This window comes from Palaemon carinicauda, chromosome 15 (assembly GCF_036898095.1).
Source record: "Palaemon carinicauda isolate YSFRI2023 chromosome 15, ASM3689809v2, whole genome shotgun sequence".
Classification (NCBI taxonomy): domain Eukaryota; kingdom Metazoa; phylum Arthropoda; class Malacostraca; order Decapoda; family Palaemonidae; genus Palaemon; species Palaemon carinicauda.
Genome location: NC_090739.1, coordinates 26,860,851 through 26,866,850, shown reverse-complemented (window position 1 = coordinate 26,866,850; position 6,000 = coordinate 26,860,851).

Below are 6,000 nucleotides of genomic sequence, written 5' to 3'. Positions count from 1 at the left end.
AAAATATTAGAGTTTTAACTCTCCAACACCCACAACCTCCACTCTGCAAGGTTTCTTGTATTGATCTCAACAAACCGTGCTGTTCGACTTTTTCAACTTGAGATACGCTTTAGTAGAATCCACGTCAGACCGTCAATCATTTATACTGATCACTTTATAATCCCTTTTCTTGTATACAGAAAAAATCCTCATTGAATTAATCTGTGGTCGATTGATTCATATTTGTTTATGTTTGATTAAATATGGTCATTCTGGCCAGAGAGTTCCTCTAGATATTTACATGAATAAAACATTTAATAACATACTTTTCTTACTCGTATAATTTACTATGAACAAGTATTCTTAGATTTGTCAATAAAATTTCCCTTTAATCATATCCATAATCTTATACTGTTAGTTTGTTTTGTGAAAAATAATATTCGTAACTAATTAATTGCATCAGGACACTTTCTGAATCCACAATTTCCCTTACTGGTTTTGTGAAGGTAACTAGTGGTGAAGCTAAGTAGGGAACGGGGAGAGTGTTTTTTTAAATGACCCTCGGGCCTCCAAGAGAAGGGAGCCTCCAAAGCAGGATCAGAAAATAAGAGCATGTAAATACACATTTAAAATTGCTACCAGCTCGCGAAGGTAAGAAGAGTGTTGTGGGGGTGTGGGGTGGGGTGGGTGGGGGTTCTTCACTAAATCAGCCCACAGGAACCCCAAACCTCTAGTTAAACTCCTGCTGGTAATCCTAAATCTAGACGAACCATAAAATCATCAAAAATAAGTTTTATAATTATTCAGATAAAGCAGACAATATTTTCAAGTTTGATTGGAATAAATTCTTATCGATGCATTGGCAATTAAGATTTAAAACAAATATTTTTTTATATCCATCTGCATTCAATTACTCTTTTAGAAAATTAAGAGGTTATCAACTGGCTCAGGAATCAATTAATCAATTATTTAGGTTGTCATATTTAAGCTAAAGTTTTGATATGATAATCGCTGTTTTAATAGTGACTGTATATTTTATTGTAATTAATAATAATAATAATAATAATAATAATAATAATAATAATAATAATAATAATAATAATAATAATAATAATAATAATAATGTAAAAAAAAAAGATAAGAAAAAGCAAAAAAAAAGCAAAAAAAAAAAGAGTAATCAATCATGAACAGATAGTTAGAACCTTATACTGCCACGTTCCGATCATTACTATAGAATTATAATAAGGAAAAGCAGAAAATAAAAGTAACCAATCAGGAACGGATAGTTAGCGACCTTATACAGTAGGTCCTAAACCTATATACATTGAGCCATGCAGACCTTAAATAGACTTTATCAAACATCCCCTTAACAAGCCTTTGTTCTGGCTTAACTTGCTCAAATAAAATTTTCAAATTCTCATCTTGAATACTTCTTGATAACTTTTTTTTTCAGTGGTCTTATACATGGCAGAATAATTGATCCTGAGTAACGAATCCTTTTATAAGTACTTGAAGATAAGTTATGAAGTCGATGTGCAAACATTAATGTATTCATGTCAAAGCGTCTCAATTTAACCGGTTTGAAAAATAAATGCATTTGAGATTTGCGAAATGTTATGAGGTAACTCATGACAATCTGTCATCAAATTCATTAAGTCAATAATGTGCTGCATATCGTCTCAGCTTTCAAACTAATGTTTATTAGCTAGAGTGATTATTGTTTGAACTGGAAACCACTTAGAAATAAGAGTTTTTTTTTTTTTTTTTTTTTTTTTTTTTTTTTTTTTTTTTTTTTTTTTTTTTGTGCATTTATGCTGTCTTTTTAACAGCCTGAAGGAAAACAAAACCAAAAGATGATTCAACATATTTAAAATGAATGAAAAATTCCACCTCTCGACCTATTTCATGTTTTAGACATGTATAAGTTTTCATTTTCTCTATAGAAAAAAAATGAAGGGTATTGAGTCTTATTTCTGTGTAAAACGTTTCAAAGTCTTGAATATTATCCAAACGTTCTGCATTCTTGATTGCTTTTGCCTCTCTAGCATCACAGGTGGAAGAAGGAGAGGTTGGTCGAGGATTCAGTTTAGCCTGTTTAAGACAGGACTTGGGTACATTGGGAATACTAGTGGAGGTTGTGTAGGTCGTGTGACCCACCTTTACATGAAGTCCATTTGCAGTCAAAGTGAGATGCACAAATGTATATTTGCTTTAGAGACCTCAAGCGGTTTGGTTCATTAGGTATGGCTGAAATCCATCGTTCTCGTTCACTGGGATCCTTTGGAAAGGAAACTACTTTCGTGTAGGGCTTATTGGGATAGTTCTTAAAGCACCCATAGCAATTACACCGAGGAGACATTTTGATGAAGAAAATCACTCAATAGCATTATATTTCAAAATTTTAAATTGGATTCTGAAAAAAAGTAGATATAATGAGTATAATGAATAACATAATGCATATTTGTAAATATTTATTTGCCAAAAAATATTTGAAAACCGTGTGCTTATTTAAAGCATTAAATGATTCTCCTTGATTAATACATGATAAATCTTTCTTTATATCCTATATATTACCTCAAGAAGAAAAAATACGTTTTAAATTACAATGATTATGATTATGACATGATTATGATATGGATTAAAAATGTGCAATGATCATATTCAAAATTGCTCTCATCTGTATTAATTGGATCTCAGAATTACTAGTAAATATTGTAAATTATTATGTAATTTCAACAGCTCACTGATATATCTATAATTTTCGTATATATATTTATTACAGTACAAATCGCAGTCCGCACATTTTAAGTGCATTTGCAAATAAACATAACATAGAATTATCTTTCATGGTTATATGACAGTTAGTATATATTAATAATTCAATGGAATAATTATCTATGATCATAATTGTCCTAAGTAGGAAGAGGAATTACCTTGTCACTGAATAAAATGTCCACATATGTGAGCCAGGCGTTTTCTTGTGTTATCAAAGTGGGGCAACTGAGATGCAACAGCGTGACTTTAGTAATTTTGCCGTGACGCTCCGTTACCATTTCTCTTATTAAAGAACTCCTTGTCTTGAGCTCTACGAAGAATACGAGTTAGCCACAGAGGACTCCAAGGGCGAAAAAATAGACCTTAGACATGTGTCGATAATTAGTATAAAAGTAGGTATGGATTTAATGGTTATTGGCTTTTGCTGTTAAGGAATGGTATGAAGCTGGTTGTTTTCCATTGTGCTGAGTTGGAGGTTGTGATGGTTAGGTAGAAATTTTTCAGTGACACATTGTACAAACATAGGTTATTTTTCTTGATTTCCTCACTATATATATATATATATATATATATATATATATATATATATATACATATATATATATACATATATATATATATATGTATATATATATATTTATATATATGTATATATATATATATATATATATATATATATATATATATATATTTATATATATGTATATATATATATATTTATATTTATATATTTATGTGTGTGTATGTGTTTATACTGTATATACATACGTTTATATATACTATATATTAATAATATATACTGACACTTTCACGCGGTTCAAAATTATGGTCTTCTGCAGTTGATTTATTTGTATGTTTTTTCTTCAATAATATTAAGCATTTCTTATAAACAAAATAAAAATAGATAAAAAAAGAATTACATAGGAAATGACCAAACGGTATAAATTTTCTGCCGCAAGTTTTCTCGACCGAACACCTCCCGAGAGAAATTAGAAATAGGGTGGAGCAAAATCTGATATGAGGGGATTACTTTTCTGAAGTTTAGGATTACCTCTGGGTATGACAGATTTAAAGCCAGCGATTACCTGTATTTTGAATAAAGAAGATTCATTGCTATCATATTCCTGTAATATATATTATGAAATGATACTGTAATAAAATGCTCGGGAAAATTTAGAAAATTGGAGATGATATAGTTTATATATATTGATAAGTATTATCAAATTCTTTTTAGCCAATTATTGATATTTATTTACGAGTAATGTCAATAGAATAACATCTCGAAAGGGAAGGCCTTTAAAAAAAGTAGTTTAATGTATATCATATTGCACAGGTTGGTAAACATCATAACAATTCTGATCAACAGATACCTTTCAATAAATTTTGGGAAATATCTCTTTATAGAAATTTCTTATAAACAATTTAAATGGAGAATAGCACTTTATTGTAACATATTTTACGCATTATTTATCCTTTATAGAGTAATTATTCTTATCTAGCCAGCGACCACGTCGCCATCTAATGAGAAAGTATACAAACTACAAACAACCGATATGCAAGTTTTCTTTTATCAGAACTCCATTTTTTGCATCTGTCAAAATCTCCGGTGGTTCGATGATGTTTTATACAGTGATAAGTAGGGCGTGGTAGGTTGGACGGGGAATGTTTTGTCTTTTGCTGTTCTGTAGGGCAGATTGATAGATGGATCTATTTAAGAGCACTAGGCAGAAACTCTGAGAATACAACCAAAACCTCTGAGAGAGCAACCAATTCCCTCAAGAGCGCTAGCAGATCTAAAGACTGGTACCAAGTCCTCTATGAATCGAATCTTGCCAGGTGTGGAAAATACGTTATATTCGCGCAAAATGTTAACTACATTAGGAAGTCTGGTTTTCATGGGTATATATATATATATATATATATATATATATATATATATATATATATATATATATATATGTGTGTGTGTGTGTGTGTGTGTGGTAAATTTTGCACATTTAGATGTATTTTTCATATTCAAATAAGCCATATATTTTAATATATTGAAGTCTGGATTCTCTAATCGACCTCGGGATCAGAGTCCTCAGACGGAACCACTCAAAGACCAGGGTTCGATTCCCGGCCGATCAGAAGCTATTGTCTTTGAGTGGTTCAGCCTGGGGACTCTGATCCCGAGGTTGATAAGAAAATCCAGACATTATTGTATTGAAATATATGGCTTATTTGAATATATATATATATATATATATATATATATATATATATATATATATATATATATATATATATATATATGTATGTATATTCAAATAAGCCATATATTTTATTACATCATTATTTGGATTCTCTTATCGACCTCGGGATCAGAATCCCAAGGTGGAACCACTCAAAGACCAGGGTTCGATTCCCAGCCAGTCAGAAGCTATTGTCTTTGAGTGGTTACGCCTTGAGACTCTGATCCCGAGGGCGATAAGAGAATCCAGACATTAATGTATTAAGATATATTGCTTATATAAATATATGTATATATACATATATGTATATATATGTATATATATACATATGTATATATATTAATGTATTAAAATATATGTCTTACTTGAATATATATACATCTCTCTCTCTCTCTCTCTCTCTCTCTCTCTCTCTCTCTCTCTCTCTCTCTCTCTCTCTCTCTCTATATATATATATATATATATATATATATATATATATATATATATATATATATATATATATATATATATATATATATATATATATTCAAATAAGCCGTATATTTTAATACATAAATATCTAGGTTCTCTTATGTATGTATATATATATATATATATATATATATATATAAATATATATATATACATATATATATATATATATATATATATATATACTTACATACATACATACATACATATACATAACGATCTATCGCTGAGGCATGCGATGTATATATTTGTCACTAAGCTGGAGGAAGGATCAGAAAAGCGAAAATTATGGACTAGCGCATAATATTCGTTTTTCTGATCCTTCCTCCAGCTTAGTGACATTATATATATATATATATATATATATATATATATATATATATATATATATATATATATATATATATATATATATATGTATATATACATATATATATATGTATATATATATATATATATATATATATATATTTATGTATATATGAATATATATATATATATATATATATATATATATATATATATATATATATGTAAA